General features: G+C 40.1%; 1 pseudogene; it reads left to right on the forward strand.

The window, feature by feature from the left end:
- Positions 1–20732, forward strand: part of LOC143266815 (vomeronasal type-2 receptor 116-like) — a 78079-nt pseudogene that overhangs the window by 55850 nt on the left and 1497 nt on the right.

Below are 20732 nucleotides of genomic sequence, written 5' to 3' on the forward strand. Positions count from 1 at the left end.
ATAAGGAAACAGAAACTTCGCATACCTCTTGGAGTCAAGTTATCAGGAGGTTTACATTCAGGGTTTTACATAACCCTAAAGAAATAAAACAAAGAGCCTTTTAAGTGATATAGAAACTTAATACAGTAACAGCTTCTTAAAATATATACATCTATGAAAGAAATCTCAATGGACCCACCAAAAAACAGGGGAGAGAAAGCCCTAAATACTCACCACAAGACAAAACTTCCATTTGGGGATGGGTTAATTGAGTTTTTAGAAAAACGGGCCCCCGGAAATTCCCAGACAACCCAGTCTACTGACAAAGCTATTGGTTACTCTCCACAAATAGATGATGAAGGCCCAACACTGAAGACAACACTACAGGCCTCATTGAACTTGGAGAAGTTGAGCTAGTGCTGATCTAGAACCTTTGTGCCTATACACTAGGGTTCATGGAACTGGAAGGCAGTCTGTAGGGAGATTGCATGGAGGTAAACACCAACCTAACTATAGACCCCTCAATCTGCAATGATGTTCTGTCTGCAAGATATACTGGTGCAAAATGGCTCAAAGATTGTGAGACTAGCTGGATCTTGGGGGAGAATGATTCCCAATTTTCTAAGAAAGCGCCACATTGATTTGCAAAGTGGTTGTACAAGCTTGCATTCCCACCAGCAGTGGAGGAGAGTTCCCCTAGCTCCACATCCTCTCCAGCATAAAGTGTCTTCAGTGTTTTGGATCTTAGCCATTCTGACAGGCGTAAGGTGGTATCTCAGAGTTGTTTTGATTTGAGATCCATAATGTTCCAAATGGTGAAAGGCACACTCTGGCAACTCTTTTTGGCTCACTTTCAGCCCCTGGATATTATATCCCTAACTACAGATGTGTAAGAGAAGGCATGTCAGCTGTTGTACTTACAGGACCATCATGGGCAATATCTGAATAGGTAGGGACACTGCTGGGTCTTTACAAATATCCACAGGTGAGAGAAGGTGATGTGATAAGACGTGATGTCAGCTCTGCTTGGTGACATTTCAGCTGTCTGTGAGGAAAAGAGGCAAGCTTCAGTAACTCCTCATGGATAGGGAAATAAATCAGACACAGTTGACACATGTATATTTTTGTAGTTTAGCATACAGAAAAGCAGAAGGAAGGATGGAGCAGACACACCACTATTAAACCTCTGAACATTGCCTGTATTCCTGCAGGATATGACTCATCGTAGTATATATGCATTAACTGAGTAAAATCAAACCTGGTTCAGGGGCAGAGCCTGCAAATAGTTGAATGGAATTAGCCATAGAGCATTCTGGTGAACCAGGAATACAGACAGAGAGAGAGCACAGGAAGGGGTTGAGTGGGACATGGATTTGGTTCTTTGTTTTGCTTTGGGATGAATGGAGAGACATGTCTGTTGCTGGGTCTCCAGTCAAACAGGAAGGTCTTTTGGATGCTCTTTGGTCTCTGTGATCTAACAGGTTTCCTGAGTCTTTGTTGGTAAATAAAATGATAGACTTAGTTTAAACTTACATAGAGAAGCCACCATCTACCCAGGACAGGGCACTGGAAGCCCCTTTAGGCTGCACCCTGCATGGCTGTTGGGGCATTGACTGTGGGGCTGGTGGGCTAAAGACAGTAACTAAGTATCAGTAGATTCATGTGCAGCTGCTGAGCTAAGAGAAGAACATCACTGTATGTTCTCATAAACCCAGAGCAAGACAGATTTGAAATTCAAAGTAGGATTGTTCTAAAGGCTTCAAACCATTGCTCTAGAACTGTATTGATATTTATGACAATGTTCTTCCTTCTGATTGCTTCTCCCTACAGCTTAGTTTTGGGCCTTTTGATACTACCCTCAGGGAACAAAAAAGGTTTCCTTCCCTGTACCAGGTGGCCCCCAAGGATACATCTCTGACACTTGGCATTGTGTCTTTGATTCTTCATTTCTACTGGAACTGGGTTGGGCTGTTCATCATAGATGATCATAAGGGTGCCAAGATTTTGTCAGATTTGAGAAGTGAGCTGGAGAAAAATGATGTCTGCATAGCATTTGTGGAAATGATCCTAGCCATCAGGGGTTCATTTCTGACCACATGCTGGAAAAATCAGCTGCAGATTCTGGAATCATCTGCAAATGTGATTATTATTTATGGGGACACTGATTCTCTATTGAGCTTAATAGTGAATATAAAGCAGAAGTTAGTCACATGGAAAGTCTGGGTCCTGAACTCACACTGGGATCCTTAAAATTTGATGACTATTTCTTGTTAGATGTGCTGCATGGGCCCCTTATTTTTTCACACAATAAGAAGGAGATTAATAATTTTACAGATTTTATCCAGACAGCCAATCCTTACAAATACCCACAAGATATTTATCTTCATGTATTTTGGCACTCATTCTTCAATTGCTCATTTTCGAGAAAAGATTGTGAAATTGTGGATAACTGTCTGCCTAATGCCTCCTTGGGATTCTTGCCAGGGAACATATTTGATATGACCATGAGTAAAGAGAGTTACAGTGTGTACAATGCAGTGTATGCTGTGGCCCACAGTCTACATGAGATGACTCTCAATCAAGTACAATTTCAAACTTGTGGAAAAGGAAAAGAGATGGTTGTAGCTAGAGTTTTTCTGCCTTGCCCACAGTCAGGACAAATCTTTGTCACCCGCCAGTCCCACAGCTGCTCAGACCCAACCAAGTAAACACAGAGACTGTATGGCCATGGCAGGCTTCTTGCTAACTGTTCTTATATCTTAAATTAATCCATTTCTATAAATCTATACCTTTCCACGTGGCTGGTGGCTTACCATCGTCTTCACATGCTGCTGGTCATGGCGGTGGCTGGCAGTGTCTCTCCGCCTCAGCCTTCCACTTCCCAGAATTCCCCTCTCTCCTTGTCCCACCTAATTCCTGCCTGGCCACTGGCCAATCAGTGTTTTATTTATTGACCAATCAGAGCAATTTGACATACAGACCATCCCACAGCAGATGGTATTCTTCCCCTGGCAGGTAATAGCACTTCTGTAGTATTATAACATCAGTAACATGCCACTCTACAGGTTTATAAATGCACTAAAACTAGACAATACATAGTTTAGATTATTTTCTCAAAATCCTCAAGAAAGCCTGTGTAAGGAGGAATCTGCTTTACATTCATATGTAGTTGTACTGCAAAGGGTCATACAATGTTTACAGATAAAATTTACAATACAAAAAGTCCATTAACCCCAGAGAATTCACACAACAGGAAAGTCAGAGACAGAGAATTTTCACAATGGACATGGATATTTCTCAAATGCTTATGTTACGTAAATGAACACTCATAAAATCATTCATGTTACATAGTGAAACTCTAAATATTTTCAAAACTTAGTTGGATGTGACTAAATTTTCTTTTTTATTTTATTTATTTTATTTTATGAAATTAGTGTTTTTAATGCATGTATGTCTGGGTAAGCTGGTCAGGTCCCCTGAAACTGGAGTTACAGACAGTTGCGAGCTGCCATGTGGTTTCTCTGAATTGAACCTGTTGGTACTCTTAAATCAGAGCCATCTCTCAGGCCCAGGTATGACTATATTTTAAAAGAAGGTGGGAATTTTCTCCATGCACATTTAGGAGTGCTTGCTTCTAAGTTTAATAATGGAACTAATTGGAATATTTTAAAACCATAATGATGTTTCCAGTATCCTTGGGTATAACTTGATTGATATGAGTGATACCTGTATTAAAGGTGCTTTTCACAATAGGGATTAAAATCAAGAAGAGATGTTGCCTGATTCTGCCTCTGTTGTACCTCTCTTGAGTTTATTTAACATAACAGCATGTATCTTTTCCAGCTTCACCCTTTTCTAAAGAACACTAAACTCATCAATCATGCTGGAGACCAGGTGGTTCTGCATCAGAAAAGGCAATCACATGTAGAATATGACATTCTCAATTTTTGGAGTTTCCCAAAAGGTCTTGGGATAAAAGCAAAAGTAGGAATCTTTTCTCCAAATGCTCCAGAAGGCCAAAAATTTTTCTTATCTTCTTATATGATACAGTGGGCTACAGGATTAACAGAGGTGAGTTTCATCTTCCTTCACTCTTTTGACCTGTATGTAAATTTCAAAAAACTTATTTATGCCCACACAGGACCCATTTATAGACACATAATAACCACCAATATAAAGATTTCTCTCGATATCTAATTATTCTGGATGAACTATTTATTTTCCAAACTGACCATTTATTTAATATGGATTTTTATCATTATCACAGATCATATGACAAGAGATTTATTTTGATCCCATCTTGAAAGTTTTCAGCCAATGGTCAGTTGTCCTTTTGCTTCTAAGCCCCTGTCAAGACAGGACAAAATGACAGAAATATTTAGAAGTGATAGTTGTTTGATTTATTGTTGCAAAAAGGCTACTTAATATTAGTATGGGAGGTTTTCCTTGGGTCACAATTTGAAGGTATATTCATAAACAGCAGGAAGTTTTGTTTTAAGGTGGTAGAGATAGCTGTTCACATTGCATCAACAGGCAGGATGCAGAGATAGCTGAATGATACTGTTATCATCCTTTCTTCCTTTGCATTCATTAGGAACCAGGACCAATAACTTGAGGTCACCCACTTTAGAGTGGTTTTTTTTCCACCTCAAGGAACCTAATGTAGAAAACCTTTCACAATAGTTCTCCTAGATTGGTCTCCACAATGGTTCTAAGATGAACGACTACAGTGGAAGACCAGATGAACACTTACCATGGAAGAAAAAACTTATTTGCCTTTTTATCCAGGAGTCAAGAGACAATAGGTTTGTAGTTTCACCAAGACATGTTACCAAGGACCTAAATTCTTACTTTTATGCCTCATCTCATAATCTTTCAACAATTTTCTAACAAAGTGATGTTATTAGGGTCAAGCATTTACCACATGGGCCTGTGAATGACTCACTTTAGCAACAAAAATCTCACTATCTGCATTCATAACTATTAACAGTTCTATATTCAAAAACAGTCTATTAGAGATTCCGTAAAACATGACGCTTTGCTAACATTCATTTTATTATTCTCAGACTCCTCGTCTGTATGCAGTGAGAGCTGTCATCCTGGATTCATGAAAACCCACAGAGAGGGGGAGGCTGCCTGTTGCTTTGACTGCAAGCAATGCCCAGGGAACGAGATTTCCAATGAGATAGGTACATGTCAATCATGCAGAAAACATCTCAGCTCTCCACATCTGCAATGTCCAAGCAAATGAAAAATATCTGTAATCAGTTCACATCTGTAAAGACAATCATCTTCCTTCCAACTGTTAGAAAACAACAGATTGCAATTCATTTTTCCACTGAAATAACATGCTCTTGATATTGAAATTCATACCTGTTTTTGTTCTTGAACCACTGTAGACATGTCTGTCTACAGAAAACCACTCTTCTCACACCAGTGAACTATGCTTCATGTTACCATGTGCTTTGTCTCCATTTCTTCTCCATTGATGAGCAAAGGCACTATGATGAAGCAATTTATAAAAGAAGACATTTAATTGGCTTTCAATTTCAGAATGTTAAGACTCCTTGAGGGCACAGCAGAGGCATGTGTGGTTGGTTGAATGAGAAAGGTCCCCATAGGCTCATGTGTTTGAATACTTGGTCTATAGTTGTGGAACTATTTGGGAAGTATTAAGAAATGTGGCCTTATTGATGGAGGTCTGTCACTGAGGGCTCGAATGGAGAGTCAAAAGCCTGCATCATTCCCAATTCTCTGTCTCTGTCTCTCTGTCTCTCTCTGTCTTTCTCTCTCTCTCTCTCTCTCTCTCTCTCTCTCTCTCTCTCTCTCTCTCTCTCTCTCTCTCTCTCCATCATGCCTATAGATCAGATGTAAGCTCTCAGCTATTTTTCCAGCTCCATTCCTTCTTCATGCAGCTTGCCATGTTCTCCATCTGGAAGTGTGAGCCTGCAGGTTAAATTCTTTATTTTATTAGTTGTCTTGGTTATGATGTCTCTTCACAGCAATAGAAATTTAACTAACACAGCGTTACAACAGGAACAGTTGAGACTTTACAGATTGATCCCCAAGTAGGAGACAGAGAAGACACACTGTGGATGACAAGATCCTTAAAATATTTCCACAGCAACAGACCTCTCTCAAAAGGTCCACATCTCCTAATCCTTTTCAAATAGCTTCACCAACTGGGGCAAGCCATAAAAATATGTGAAGTAAGCAGGGGTGGGGGGACATTCTCATTCAAATTACTGCAGTTTTCTCCCTTATACCCCTAGACTGGTGAGCATATCATAGTTTTGTTTTTTTTCTTTAATTCAATTTTATGATAATTCTATATATTATAGAATACATCCTGAGCACAGCCTCCCCACCCTTTCCTCGACCCAGCCACAGCCTCAACCACCCCTTCTTTCTCAAGATCCACTGTTTTTTCAGTTCCCTGCCAAAAATGACAGGCCTCCCAGTGATATCAAGTGAATTTGAAATAACAAGATGCAATCAGACTGAGCATAAACTCTCATATCAATGCTGGACCAAGCAACCCAGTAGGATGAAAGTGTTCCATGTGCAGGCAAAAGAGTCATGGACACCCCGACTTCCAACTGTTAGGAGTCCCACAAAAATCTCAAGCTAAAATAAATTCAGCATGTACTCAGAAGGCCTAGCACAGACCAACAGAGGCTCCCTGATTGCTGCTACAGTCTCTGTGAGCCCCTCTGTTCCCTGCTTATGTGATTCTTTGGGCCATGATCCCCTGGTGACTTCAACCTCTCTGGCTCCTAAAATCCTTCCTCCTCCTCTTCTGTGTAGTTTAATGAACTTCCTATAATGTTTAGCTGTGGGTCTCTGAATCTCATCAGCTACTCTAGTAAGTCTTCCTGATGATTATTGGTCTAGGCACCAATCAATGATTATATTAGAATATGATTAGAAAACATTTGATTGAATTTTCTTTAATTCTTTCATTCTTTTTTCTTTTCAGTAGTGTTTGGTTCTCTTCTACGACTCTGAGAATTCAGCTTCTTGTTCGTGGCCATCCAGACAGTGTCAAACATGGGCTGTTTCTCATGACTTGGCCCTCAAGACAGATCAGTCACTGATTGACCACCTCATAAACTCTGGGCCACCATTGCCTCAGCACAGCTTGTTGGCAGGGCAGGTTGTGCGTGAAATGTTTGGTTGCTGGATGGGTGTCCAATTCCTAACAATGAGAGCCTAACCTGGTGAAATAAGATGCATTTGTTTAGGCTCCATATCCTACATTTCTAGGTATCCTTTCAAGGGTCACCTTCATAGCTTCCAGAAAGTTTCTTCTGCAGTACATTTCCACATCGATCCCTATATATCCACGTATTCCAATAGTCTCTCCTCCTACTCTCTTCCTTTGTCCCCCACTCTGCACCTCATCCCTCCCATTCTCATCTCCACCTGTACCCAGAACATCCACAAAAATCAATTACATTTCCCTTTCCCAGGAAGATCCATTTGTCACCTCTAGAACTCTTCTTGTTACTTAGCCTCTGTGTGTCTGGGGATTGTAGTGTGATTATCCTTAACAGCTAATGTTCACTTATAAGTGAGTACATATCATGTTTGTATTTCTGGTTCTGGATTACCACACAAAGTATGGGTTTTTTCCTAGTACTGTCCATTTACCAACAAATTTCATGATGTCATTTTTCTCTAACAGTTGAATAATACTCCATTGTGTAAATGTACCATTTTCTTATTGAGTCTTTGGTTGAGATATATCTAGATTATTTCCAGTTTCTAGCTATTATGAATAACACTGCTGTGATCAGGGTTGAGCAAGTTTCTTTATGGGAGGATGGAGCATCTTTTGGGTTTATGCCCAAGAGTGACATATCTGAAATTGAGGTAGGTCAGTTCCCAATTTTCTGAGGAATCACTATATTGATTTTATAGTGGCTATACAAACTTTCAATCCCACCAGCATGGACGAGTGTTCCCTTTGCTTCATAACCTCACTAGCATAAGTAGTCACTTGTGTGATTGAACATAGCCATTCTGACTGGTGTAAGATCTCAAAAATCTTTTTGATTTGCATTTCCATGATGGCTAAGAATGTGAAACATTTTTCTGATTGTTTCTCAGACCTCCTCTCTTCATTTCACTATTTGGTTTGTTGATCTTTAGTTTATACAGTTCTTTATATCATTTGGATATAAGTCCTCTATTTGATGTGGAGTTGGTGAAAACCTTTTCCCATCTGTAGACTGCCATTTTTTCCTATTTATGGTGTCCTTGCCTTAGAGTAGCTTTTCAGTTATATGAGGTCCCATCTATTAGTTGTTGATCTTAGTGCTTGTGTTATGGGTGCTCTGTTCAGTAAGTCATCTCCTGTGCCAGTGGGTTCAAGGCTACTCCCCACATTCTCTTCTGTTAAGTTCAGTAATTCTGTTTTTTTTTTTTCAGTAAGTCTGCTGTTATGTTGATGTCTGATTCATTTGGACTTGAGTTCTATTCAGGATGGTGATTATAAATCTATTTGCATTCTTTTACATGCAGACATCCCAGTGAGATAAGTACCATTTGTGGACAATTTTTTCCTTTTTCCATTGTGTCTCTCTGGCTTCTTTATCAAAATTAAGGTATCCATAGGTGTGTGTATTTATGTCCGGGTCTTCCAATAGATTCTGTTGATCAACCTATCTTTTTTATGCCAATACTTTATGGGTTTTACTACTATAGTTCAGTAGTACAGTTTTAAATCAAGAATGGTGATACCTCCAGCAGTTCTTTTATTGTACAAGATTGTTTAAGCTATCCTGGGTTTTTGCTTTGCCATAAAAAAATTGAGTCTTGTCCTTTCATCTCTATAAAGACTGATATTGTGTTGCAATTTTGACATGGATTGCATTGAATCTATAGATTGCTTTTGGTAAAATGGCTATGTTTTCCTATGTTGAACCTACTGAACCATGAGCATGAGAAATCTTTCTCTCTTCTTAGATAGTCTTCATTTCTTTCTTCGAAAACTTGAACTTTATGTTATGTAAGTCTTTCACTTGCTGGGCTAGAGTTTACCCAAAAGATTTTATATAATTTATGGCTATAGTGAAGGGTGTTATCTCTCTGATTTCCTTCTCAAACACTTTGTAATTTGTAAAGAGGAGAGCTACTGAATTTTTTAATGAAACTTGTACCCAGCCCCAATTCTGAAGGATTTATCAGCTTGAGGAAGTCCCTGGCAGGATTTTGGCATCAATTATGTATACTGTCATATCATCTGCAAATAATGATACTTTCAATTCTTCCTTTTCAACTTGTATGCCCTTTATCTCCTTCAGTTGTCTTATTTCTCTAGCTAGAACTTCAAGTACTATACTGAATAGTTACGGAGGAAGTATACAACTTGTCTTGTTCCTGAATTTAGTGGAATTTCTTTTAGTTTCTCTCCATTTACTTTAATGTTGGCTATAGACTTGATATAAATTACCTTTTTGATGACTAAGTATGTTCCTTGTATCTGTAATCTCTCCAAGTCTTTTCTCATGAAGGGTGGTGGATTTTGTCAAAGGATTTTTCAGAATCCAATGTAATGATCATATACAATTTTCTTCCTTTTAGTTTGTTTATATGATGATTATATTTATTGATTTGCATATGTAGAAAGATTCCTTAATCTCTAAGGTGAAGCCTACTTGATCATGATTGATGATATTTTTGATATGTCCTTGGATTCTATTTGCAAGAATTTTATTGTATTTGCACCTGAATTCAAAAGGAAAATAGGTCTGTTATTCTCTTTCTTTGTTGACTCTATGATTTGGATATCAGGGTGACCGTGACATCAGAAAATGAATATAGCAATTTTCCTTCTGTTTCTAATTTGAGGTATAATGTGAGGTGTGTTAGTATTAGCTCTTCTTCAAAGTTCTGGGCGAATTCTGTGCTAAACCATCTGGCACTGGGCTTTTTGTTTTTTGCTTGGGAGACTTTTAATGAATGCTTCTATTTCCTTAAGGGTTATAGATTTTTTTAAATTGTTTGTCTAATCATGATATATTTTGCTAAGTTGAATCTATCAAGAAAAATATCCATTGCTCTCAGATTTTCCAATTTTGTGGAGTACAGGTTGTTAAAGTATGACCTAATGATTCTTTGAATTTCCTTGCTGTCTGTTGTTATGCCCTCCCCTTGTCATTTCTGATATTGTTAATTTGAGTATTCTCTCTCTCTGCCTTTTAAATGGTTTAGATAGCGATTTGTCTATCTTGTTGATTTTCTCAAAAACCAGCTCTCTATTTCTTTGGTTCTCTGGATTATTCTCTGTGTTTCTATTTATTTATTTCAGGCTGCAATTTGATTATTTTCTTGCCATCTACTCTTCTTGGATGTTCTTGCTTCTTTTTGTTCTAAAGCTCTCAGATATACCGTTAAGTTTCAGGTATGAGATCTCTCCACTTTTAATATAGGCAACTTTTTCCAAGCCTTCACTTAGAGCTAATGTCTATATTTGGTATAGAAATATGTTTCTTGTATGCAGCAAAAGGATGGATCCTGTTTTCATATCCACTCTCTTACCTATGTCTTTTTATTGGGGAATTTAGTCCATTAATATCAGAAAATATTAATGATCAATGGTTATTAATTCCTGTTATTTTGTTGGTGGTGGTGATGTGTGTGTGTGTGTGTGTGTGTGTGTGTGTGTGTGTGTGTGTGTGTTTCCATTCTTTCGTTTTTGTTGGTGTGAGATTATCTATTGCCATATTTTAGTGGGTATAGTTAACCTCCTTGGAGTTTTGGTTTGAATTTTGCTTCCCATACCTTCTCGAGACCAGGGATTGTGGGTAGATATGATTTAAATTTGACTTTTTCATGAATTATCTGTTTTTCTCTGTCAATGGTGATTGGGCATTTTGCTGGATATAGTAGTCTGGGCTTGCATCAATGTTCTCTTAGAGTCTACATAACATCTCTCCTGACTCTTCTGGCATTTATAGTCTCCATTAAGATGTTTTGATGCCAACCTTGCCTCTGTGGTTTCAATAACCTGTGTGGCCTATTGTGTTCTGAGTTTCTGATTGGTGCCTGGTATTCTTAGTATAATATAGGCTCCAGTACAGCAGAAATTTTCTGTGGAATTTGTGGGATGTGATAGGGAGTACAGGTGTGTGCAGTTGGGGGCTGTTGGGCCAGCTTTGGTGAGTGCTGTCTAGCAGTGGGCAGTGTCTTACCTTGGGGCTCTAGAACCAGCATAGCCTGAGGTAAAAAAGAAGTCTTCTGCCTAAGGTGTGAGATGGAATATGGAGCCCAAGGGAGGGAGTACAGTCTGGGCCTGTAGAGCAGGCTTTAAGGAGTGGTAACAGGTGATATGGTATCCTACCTGGGGTGCCTAGGATGAACCTGGCATCCAGGAAAGGTGTCAGAGTTGTGGGCTGGAATATGGAGCCCAAGAGACATGGTGCTGCTGGGCTATGCTGGACATGCTTTAAAGAGTATTAGCCAACAGTGGGCTGAGACTTACCTGGTGTCCCTAGGACCTTCCACAGCTGTTTCATTGAATATGGATCCTAATGAAGGGGATGCTGGCATCCCTAGAACCAAACTGGCCTTCAGTAAAGCAGAAGACTTCTGGTGAAGTTGCAGGATAGAATATGGATCCCTGGGGAGACAGTGCAGTCCAGAGCTGGTGGGAAGGCTGGGGTTCCTAAGACGAGCCTGGACTCCATTAAAGTGCCAGAGTTTATGGCCAGAATATGGAGACAAGCAGAGATGGTAATTTTCTGGAGTGTTACATTTCTTTCTTTATTTTCTTCTGGTCATGTTGAACTTTTCCTTTATACTTTGATTCACAACTTTGTGTTTTGTGCTTTTGTGGTTTGTGTGTGCATATGTGAGAGAGTGAGTTTATTTAATTGTTACTTTGTTGGGTTTGTTGTGATCTTCTTTTTTTACATTTTTAAAGAAAGAGAGAAAGACAGTATGTGGAATTGGGTGGGCATGGAGATTGGGAGAATATGAGAGGAGCTGGGTGAGTGCAAAATCATGATCAAAATGTATTATATAGAGATTGTAAATGGTAATGGGATGATATAAAGAGAATTAAATATATATCAAAAATAAAAGTGTATAGAACTATGAACATTATTAGTACATTGAAAATATAGCAGAAAAATCTATAAGCATAAATCATAATCCAAGAGTAAATTGATAAGATATCAGGAACAGATGGTTTAAACACTTGTCCATAAAGACATAAGAATACATGAGTAGTTCTTTATCTATGCAACACATAGATACTGCTATACAGAGTTATGAAAATAGTGTCACTGATGAAGTAGTTCAAGGCTACAAGAATTTAAGAATTTTTAACTCATTCAGGCCCCTGAAGAACCTTAGAGAACACCATGGATTTTATGAATGTAGATTCATTTGGAATACAAGAGAACATCCTTATAAGATTTCAAAGGACATCCTCTCTATTGCACTGAAGTCTCATGCCTTCTTAAGAATGGAGAAGTATTAATGAAGAGACAATGACAGAGTGAAATTAGGTTCATGTGAGGCATGCCAGTGCTCTAGTGACTTGTAAAAAAATACAGCAGTGTCTCTCCAGGAGAGGATACCATATGAGTAACAACAGAAAAAGCATTGGTGCTTCTTAATTTATGTCATCATGACGTTGCTGTGGGACGGTCTGTATGTCAAATTGCTCTGATTGGTCAATAAATAAAACACTGATTGGCCAGTGGCCAGGCAGGAAGTAGGTGGGACAAGGAGAGAGGAGAATTCTGGGAAGCGGAAGGCTGAGGCAGGGAGAGACACTGCAGCCGCCGCCATGACCAGCAGCATGTGAAGACGCCGGTAAGCCACCAGCCACGTGGCAAGGTATAGATTTATGGAAATGGATTAATTTAAGCTATAAGAACAGTTAGCAAGAAGCCTGCCACGGCCATACAGTTTGTAAGCAATATAAGTCTCTGTGTTTACTTGGTTGGGTCTGAGTGGCTGTGGGACTGGCGGGTGACAAAGATTTGTCCTGACTGTGGGCAAGGCAGGAAAACTCTAGCTACAAATGGCGCCCAACGTGTTGGCAAGAGTTTCCACCTAAAACCTGAGAAAAGATTCTAAAACGGAACTAAAAACAGCTTCCTAATTGTCTCTCTCAAATGAGCGGCAGCCTGCCGGTTGGAGCTACTGGCGGGTTCCTAGCATGCAAGCTCGATCTGCAGTATGGCGGGAATGAGGCCTCTGCAAGTGGCGCATTAAGCTGCATGGTGGATTTAGCCTTTGCTAGTACAAAAAAAGAGGTTTCTGGGCTACATGCTGCTTGGATAAAAGCATAGACCCACGATGGCTCCCAGAGCTGGCGGAAAACGTACCACCGCCATGTTGGGACGCTGAAGTGGGCGGAGCCAGCAGCCACAGCGCCGTTTCAGGCTTAGAAGGCTGCAGTTTAAAGCAACAGGCTCAAGGAAATATAAAACATAAGCCACATAAAGATGGCTAACACACAGAGAATCTGGATTATGTTCTCTTTGATATTCGTAACTGAAGAGAAACATTTGATTGCAAAAGCTGTTGAGTTATGCCAAAATGTGTGTTTTAAAGGTACCTTAACTTCAAAATTTGGATGTAAGGATATGTTGCTTTGGAAAGGAAGCTCTGCTTTTGTTTCCACAGAAAGCCAGAGGCTATGGATTTGTTCCAGATTAAGATACATCAGGTTTGACCAGCCAAGACCACCTGAAAGGTCTCCGATGACACCATGGCCCAGATGATCCAACATCCAGAATTGTTTCAAGACAACTGGCTCAGACGATACGGTCTCACGGACTACTCCATGGTCCTAAAATTATCTTTGTGTCCCCATAAGATACAGCGCCCCCCTCCAGCAGGAAGTAGTAAGAGAAGCTACGCCCAAATTCCCAAATATACCAAGCTGACTTGGAGATGTGTAAAAGTTAAAACCTTCCTTTTAAAAAAAAGAAAGGGGAAGTGCTGTGGGACGGTCTGTATGTCAAATTGCTCTGATTGGTCAATAAATAAAACACTGATTGGCCAGTGGCCAGGCAGGAAGTAGGTGGGACAAGGAGAGAGGAGAATTCTGGGAAGCGGAAGGCTGAGGCAGGGAGAGACACTGCAGCCGCCGCCATGACCAGCAGCATGTGAAGACGCCGGTAAGCCACCAGCCACGTGGCAAGGTATAGATTTATGGAAATGGATTAATTTAAGCTATAAGAACAGTTAGCAAGAAGCCTGCCACGGCCATACAGTTTGTAAGCAATATAAGTCTCTGTGTTTACTTGGTTGGGTCTGAGTGGCTGTGGGACTGGCGGGTGACAAAGATTTGTCCTGACTGTGGGCAAGGCAGGAAAACTCTAGCTACATGACGTAGAAGTCAAATTGAGTTTAATCCTTCTGTATTTGTATGTGAAACAAAGCAAGGTGGTTCAGATATCATTGCAATGTTCTGGAGCAGGTAAGTGACATAGAATAAAAGGGGAAACCTGAGTATGCATTCATAAACACCTGCATTTCTGCCAGATGTGGATCAGTGTATGAAGTGTCCAGAAACACACTATGCAAATAATGAGAAGAGCCACAGTCAACATAAGACTGTGACATTTCTGGCCTATGAAGACCCCTTGGGGAAGATATTCAGCATCATGTCCTTGGGTTTCTCCTCACTCACAGCTGTTGTTCTTGGGGTATTTCTGAAACACAGAGACACTCCTATTGTCAAGGCCAATAACCGGCATCTCAGTTATATCCTGCTCATCACTATCCTCCTCTGTTTTCTCTGTCCCTTGCTTTATATTGGCCATCCTAGCACAGTCACCTGTATCCTACAGAAGAACATATTTGGACTTCTGTTCACTGTGGCTCTTTCCACTGTGATGGCCAAAACCCTCACTGTACTAATAGCCTTTAAGCTCACTACTCCAGGGAGAATGAGGAGGTGGCTACTGATAGCAAGGGCCCCTTATTTCATCATTCCCATCTGCACCCTGCTGCAAGTTGTTCTCTCTGGAATCTGGCTGGCAACCTCTCCTCCATTTATTGACAAACATGTCCTTTCAGAATATGGACACATCATCATCATTTGCAACAAAGGCTCAGCTATTGCCTTCTACTGCATCCTGGGATACCTGGGGACACTGGCTATAGGGAGGTACCTCATGGCTTTTTTGTCCAGGAATCTGCCTGACACATTCAATGAAGCCAAGTTCCTGGCTTTCAGCATGCTGGTGTTCTGCAATGTCTGGGTCAGCTTCCTCCCTGTCTACCATAGCACCAAGGGGAAGGTCATGGTGGCTATGGAAATCCTCTCTATCTTGGCTTCCAGTACATCAGTCTTAGGCATCATCTTTGTTTCCAAGTGCTACATAATACTATTAAGACCAGAAAGGAACTCACTTCATCACATTAAGATTATAACATATGGTAGAATAACAAACCTTAAACCTAGCTCCCATCTTTCTTAAATTAAAGAGTTTTGAAGCATGATTGTTCTTCACTATCTGAATACTCAGATAAAAGTCATAATTTGCCATTTGATCCCATAGGCTAATATTTCTTTAAGTAATCATATTAGGCAAAATGAATTTTGCATCTATCCTCATATTCATGTTCAGATATAGCTTGCATGTTTAGTCCTTCTTTTACATTCACTATTACTTTTGTGTTATTGATTTAATGGACTGATGAAATGCTAAATTGGGAATTTTTCACTTGGATCATTTACATATTTTATTAATTTGAACCCTAGATTATTCCAAAAAAAAGTTGTATCTATCCTGTCAATTACATATGCTGATGAACAGATTCAAGATTTTACATGTAAATATTCTTAAAAATTTTATAAATTTGACATTCAGGACAACAAATTTGTGTCAGCATAGTGTTTTTTTTTCTGAAGCCCTTGAGACATTTCCCCAATTTGTAATGAGTTCTTATATGTTTTTATTGTGAAGAAAATCAAATTATTCACATTCAATGTAACTATTCATAAAAATTATACTATACAAGATCACTGCATAATGAGTTACATACTAAGTTATTGCAAACTTGAGACCTCATTTTATAACCCAACACCAAATGTCAACCAGAACAACCAATTTGCAGTCAATACCTGGAGCCTCTCTATGAATTATGGTGCCCTGTGTCAAATGCCCAGATGTAACTACTCCCACTGACTCTGTACTCACTTCTCTGTGTTACTCTAAACATCCAGTCAGCCTTTATCTTGTAACTTCCTCACAGTCCTTCACCTTTTGCTAATTGGTGCATATTCCTTCAATGCATACAGACTGGGAAAGACCTACAATTCAGGAAGGCCATTTGCAACCATTGAGGTGGAGGCTTCTCTGTACCCAGGACTCCAGATAGAATCAGCAGAAGATCCTGGCACTCAGCTTCAGAACTGATCTGTATGATGCCTGTATGTGAACCAGAACTCCGTGAACCATTTCTGAGAGAGCCAGATCAGTCAGGAAGAAAAGAGTAAATAATAATCTATAAAGAAGTTGGGGACTAGCACACACTCATATACACAGGGTTCTGAAAAGAAGAAAAGGATGCCTCATGTGTCTATAAAGCCCCAGGACTATTCCCATGATGTACTTCCCTCATTCTCATGGAAATACACTTTGTTCAGTTGGCTGCTCCATTCAAATACTCTGTGTGTGTGTGTGTGTGTGTGTGTGTGTGTGCGTGTGCGTGCGCGTGTGCATGTGTGTGTGTGTGTGTGTGTATGTAAGAAAAAAGTGTGTGTATAAGAGAAAAAAGGGAAAAATGGAATAAAATAAGGGAAATTTTTTTTATCTCATCATGGAAGCTGCAGTGTGAGACAAGGATTCATGCCGTGAACCCTTTGTGCATTTATCTTTACTTGCAAGTGTTCATTGCAAAGAGTCATTGGACTGGTTTGAGGCCTTTGGTTTCCACTATCTTATCGATGCTGGGCCCTCACTAGGGCTCCTCCTGGATATCCTGTTGTTGCCCTGTGTTTTAGAAATCTTGAGACTTTACGTCTACAGGCCACGTCCCTTCACAAACTCCAGCAGATCATAGATGTGGTGGATAGTGGGGCAGGCCATTCATGTCCTTGGGTCTGAGCCTGTGAAAATGTAGAATTGGTCTACCAGATGTCAAAAGGGGACAACTCTCCCATGCTTACAACTTCGGGGCTGGCTCACACACACCTGCACTAACAAGTATGGATCCATTGTACTGCACTGGTGAGGTACAGGGGCTGCTCTCCCAAGTATTGCACTGGTGGGGGTCAGGTATAGCTCTCCCACTCTATGACCACAAAGCCAGCTCTATCACTTGCCCCAGATATTGATGGGCATGGGGGAGGAGGGCAACTCTCCTCCAAGATACCACCTCAAGACAGATGTGTAAGAGGGACAGATCTCCCATGCTCACAATTTTTAAGCTGGCTCATTCACAACCACACTAACAAGTTTGGCTATATTCTGATTTTCTCCTGATATGGCGTTTGCTCTCCCAAGTGTTGCAGCTGCTGGGGGTCAGAGATAGTTCTCCCATTCCTATGACCACAGGACATCTGTCTGGTCATGACATGGGTAGGCATGAGCTTACTTCTCCCCCCTTCCCTCACCCAGTAATGCCTGGTTCATATGGAAGAGCTGACCCTATGGTCATAAGTGCTGAAGGCATTTTTTAATTGATGTCCCCTCTTCTCAGATGACTTTAGATGTGATGACTCAGATGTGTCAAGTTGGTAGGAAACCATCCAGCACAATTGACCCCATATCATCTTGACACACAAATACATCACCACAAAATTACATTTCCTTTCCGATTCATCCCTGAGATCTCACATTAGATTCTAAATAGGGGCTGGAGAGATGACTCAGCATTTAACAGCACTGGTTACTCTTCCTGAGAACCAAGGTTCAAGTCCAAGCACAGACATGGCAGCTCACAACTGTCTGTAATTTTCTTCCATGGGATCCAAAACCTTGACACAGATATACATTCAGGCAACACACCAATGCACATAAAATAAAAATAAACAAGTATTTTTAAAAACATAAGTAACTTCAAAATATGCCACAGTTTTAAGTGTCCCAAAATGGAACACACTAAAATTTCAATCAGAGATTAAGAGTACTGGCAGATCTTCCAGACTTCCTGAGTTCAACTCCAAGCATGTTAGCTCACTACCAGCTATAATGAGAGCTGGAGCCTTATTCTGGCATTCAGAAATACATGCATGCAGAACACTATACATAATAAATAAATCTTTTTTTAAAAAATGCAGTCCTGCTGGGCAGTGGTGGCACATACCTTTACCCCCCAGCATTCAGGAGATGGAAACAGGTGGATTTCTTTGATTTCAAAACCAGTCAGATCTACAGAGTGAGTTCCAGACCAGTCAGTACTACACAAAGAAACACTGTCTCAAAAAAAACACAGAAAAATCAGTCCCTTTATCATATCCAGATCTTTTAAAAACCAAAAATGTTTTTAAAAGTTTGAAATTTCCCAAGTGTGGGCTCTTAAAAATTAAAAATTAGGTTAAATAATTCCTTACTTCTAGAGGGAAAGGCATAAAACAAAGTCTCTCTCTGAGAAATAAAATCCACTCTCCAACTACCTAAGAATTCTATTTCCAATATCTGGATCCACTTACTATCTTCTGGTCTTCTCCAAAGGGCTTAGGGCACTTCTTCAGCTCCATCGTCTGCAGCACACACAGCTTGCCTTCCAGGCTCAGGATGGCTCCACTCTATAGCTGCTGCTATTCTTGTCAGTCACCGCACAGTACTGACATCAACCACAATGATGGGTCTTCTGCTGCAACATGACTGCACTTTCATAAATGCATCTCATGGACTCTCTTCATAGTTCCAAGTCTCAAATTCTCTGTGTGACTCCTTTAATTTTGGACCTTCAACTGCTAGTGTACTTCGACCTTCATCAATGGCATCTCCTGGCTTCTCACAGTGCCAAGCCTCAGCTGGAATCCATGGCCAAATCATGCCTTCAAAACCAGTACCACCTGGGTGACTCTCACACCATCAAATTTGACTACCAGCATGAAATACAACTGCCTCTAGAACACAGCATCTGTGTGCCATCAGGAACCATTTCTCAGAAGATTTCAACTCAGCAATGCTGGGCTTTTTTTTTTGAGACATGGTTTCTCATTGTACTTTTAATACCTGTCCTGGAACTCATTCTATAGACTAGGCTGGCCTTAAACTCACAGAGATCCGCCTTGCTCTGCCTCCTGAGTGATGGGATGAAAGGCAAGCACTACCACAACCGAGGGCTCTTCTTAATCACCATTAATTCCTCAATTACAGCCAACCAGCATCCAATATCTCAGTAAAACAAAGGTTTCCCTTTAGCAGTTCAGATATTTTGTTAATCATAGCTGGTTATTCAGCCCCAGATAACCAGGGCCACAGAATCTTAATTCAAAATAACAAGTGGCTCCAATAGAGTCTTTAAACTTCCCTCTGAAACTTCACAAGCCATGTTCCCATCTTCTGCATTGCACTCAACATTCTTATATTCCAAGCTACTATGGAACAGCTCCCATTAGGAAAATACTAAAAATTTTCTTACACAATATTTGGAAGTCCCTCCACAGTCCTCCTACAAAACAACATGGTCAGGTCTGTCAAAGCAAGACCCGACTCCTGGTACTACCTTGTCTTAGTTAGAGTTTCTATAGCTACAATAAAACAACATGGCCAAAAACCAAGTTGTAAAAAAAAGGCTTATTTTTCATACACTTTCACATTTGAATCCATCATTGCAGGAAGCCAGGACCAAAATCAAACAGGAACTTAGGCAGAGGCCATGGAGAGGTTCTGCTTACTGCCTTGCTCAGCCTGCTCTTATAGAACTCAGGACCATCATCAGCCTAGTAATGTCACCACCCACTTTGAACTGGGCCCTCTGCTAAAGTGAAACCTTTGTTTTACTGAGATACTGGATGCTGGTTGGCTGAGTTGAGAAATTAGTGGTGATTAACAAGAGCCCTCGGTGGTGGTAGTGCTCACCTTTAATCCTAGCCCACAGGAGGCAGGGTAGAATGCATATGTAACAGTAGAAGACCAACAGAAAATGAACTCTGTGGCATTTTTGGATGTTTCTTGTCTCACCATATCATGTCAAGGTGTTTTTCTTTTTTGTTTCTTTATTTCTTTGTTGTTTTAATCTTTTTTGTTTGTTTCATTTTGATTTGTTTTCTCTTCTTATTTTTTTTCTAATCTCATTATACCCTATTAGTTTCTTTGACTATGTACAATGGCTACCACATTACAGTTTTTATGGGACTGAAAATGTGCAACCAAGTGGGTCTCTGATTTATCTGATATTTCTTGGCCTCCTTTCCTTCTTTTTGTTTGTTTTGTTCAATCTAATGTGTTATTGTTTTGTTTTATCTTAGTATGTTTTATTTTATTATTATCCCTTAGAAATCTCTTTATTTTCTAGTGACAGACAGAAAAGGTTTGGATTCTGGTGTGTGTGTGTGTGGTGTGGTGTGTGTGTGTGTGTGTGTGTGTGTGTGTGTGTGTGTGTGTGTGTGTGTGTGTATGCATAACAGTCCTTGGAGGTCCAAAGAGGACATTGATCCCATGGAGATACTGTTATGGGGGGCGAGAGGGGGGGAAACTACATTTTATGATGTCTGTGTATTGAACACTGCCACTTTACAAGAGCAGTACATGATTTTGTCTGCTGAGACATCTCTCCAGCTTCTGCAATGTAGCAGGAATCTTAAAAGTTCTTATTAATAA

The sequence above is a fragment of the Peromyscus maniculatus genome, chromosome 1, assembly GCF_049852395.1.
Source record: "Peromyscus maniculatus bairdii isolate BWxNUB_F1_BW_parent chromosome 1, HU_Pman_BW_mat_3.1, whole genome shotgun sequence".
Lineage (NCBI taxonomy): Eukaryota > Metazoa > Chordata > Mammalia > Rodentia > Cricetidae > Peromyscus > Peromyscus maniculatus.